The sequence below is a fragment of the Lucilia cuprina genome, chromosome 3 (genome assembly GCF_022045245.1).
Source record: "Lucilia cuprina isolate Lc7/37 chromosome 3, ASM2204524v1, whole genome shotgun sequence".
NCBI lineage: Eukaryota > Metazoa > Arthropoda > Insecta > Diptera > Calliphoridae > Lucilia > Lucilia cuprina.
The window spans coordinates 22,066,044-22,067,815 of record NC_060951.1 but is presented as its reverse complement, the minus strand read 5'-3'; the positions used below and the strand labels follow the sequence as shown (position 1 = coordinate 22,067,815).

Below are 1,772 nucleotides of genomic sequence, written 5' to 3'. Positions count from 1 at the left end.
ATTAAAACAATAGTAGACCACCATAACTATACTAATGCCTAAACCTCTTATTAAATCCGTTATGCTCTCCACAGTCATCTGGTCTCTTAGTTAGGCATCTGCTTCACAGCCATGTTGAATACTTCCCTAATTTTATTATTTTACTGTCGCCAGTTTTTTTGTTTTTTCCTTATTTTTCTATAAAATTTTTCTATCACAGTTTTATAATGTTTTACATTTTGTTTGTTTTGTATACTGTCCATTTGTTGCTCTAGTCTAAATATATAACGACTATCTGAGCAGTATGATGGTTTTAATAATTCCGCTTGTATGTACATATCCTTAGACTTTACGAGTCTCTGGCATCTCATTCAATGTCTCCGCTCAAATATAAAGTTTACTTTGCAAGTAAACTAATTAAATGACCACCTGTGTCTACAACTTAATTGAGGATTAATTGGGTTGTCATGTTGTCTATGATGAGCCAGCCAGCCAGTCAGCCAGTCAGCGAACCAACACCCAGCAGATACATTTTCATTAGATTTTCAAGCGTTTGTATGTATGTATGTATGTATGTATGTATGTATGTACACAAAACTGTTGCGAGTACTGTAGAAATCTGTAGCAAATACATTTGTATAATCTTCTATCTCAAAGATTTTTGCAAGAATGTTTGCAATTTCCTAAATACATATATCTGTTGGATTTTTTTGTATTTGCTTTAAAGTTTATTGAGCACAATTAGAAAAAAAATACATAAAAAAAATTAACTGGCCCATGAGGGGATCGAACCCGCGACCTTCGCGTTATTAGCACGACGCTCTAACCAACTGAGCTAATGGGCCACACATACATGCTTACTTATTCATGCAAGATTTTTTTCTAATAATTAACACATTCTATTTTTAAAAATCATAGAGAATTGTTTAAATTTGGGTTATTTTTAATCAACAAAATATAATATTGAAAATGGACAATATTAGTCCAAACTAAAACAAGTAAAATATACTTCTAATGTAGTAGTTGATCCATTAATTTGTTTACTGATGTTTTTGCACCGATTTTAAGAGAAAATATAAACTTAATTATCGAATGAAATCGGTGCGCAATAACATCAAAATATTTAATAAAAAGAATAAATTAATTTCAAAAGTAAATTCCAAATAAGCATTACATACAACGTGTACTATAAGTATCTATCAACTTGACATAATGACCCAAATTTTGTTTAATTCTTTTATGCTCCATTTCGTAATAACGAACTGATGAATAAGAAATAACAATACAACAACAACAAAAAGTACGCAAAAGGAAAAAATGCTTCATGTACAAACTAAAAACAAACAAAATTAATAGTCATAGATACACTGGGAAATAATTTTGGTATGGAATTTATATATTGAAATATTTTTAGACCATTTACTTCCAGTAAAACAAAAAATAAATATATATTAAATCTTCCAGATATCTTTCAAGAAATCGTATTTTAAAAATGACAAATTTAAAATTAGTTCAAAAAGATTATTTAGTCTAATTTTCTCTGGTATTTATTACGCCTCGAGGAATATATAAGTTTAACTACTATAATTGGTTTTACTGGGTCTTAAATACAAAATTGGAAATATAACAATAATGGACTGATTCGAAAAAACTCGCAGAGTGATTTGTATATAGGTTTTCGAAAGATAATCTTTTATGATAGGTATGAAGTAGGATTCTATAAATCGACTTTCAAATAATCGAACAACCGACTTTTAGTCGAAAAAAGTCGAAGTCGACTATTTTGTTCCAAA

General features: G+C 29.2%; 1 non-coding gene across 1 annotated transcript; it reads right to left on the bottom strand.

Annotated features, from left to right (window-relative positions):
• Window positions 1-750: 750 nt before the first annotated feature.
• Trnai-aau lies at window positions 751-824 on the bottom strand. Its single transcript has one exon. It is a non-coding gene; the product is annotated as a tRNA-Ile (tRNA).
• Between the last annotated feature and the right edge of the window lie 948 nt (window positions 825-1,772).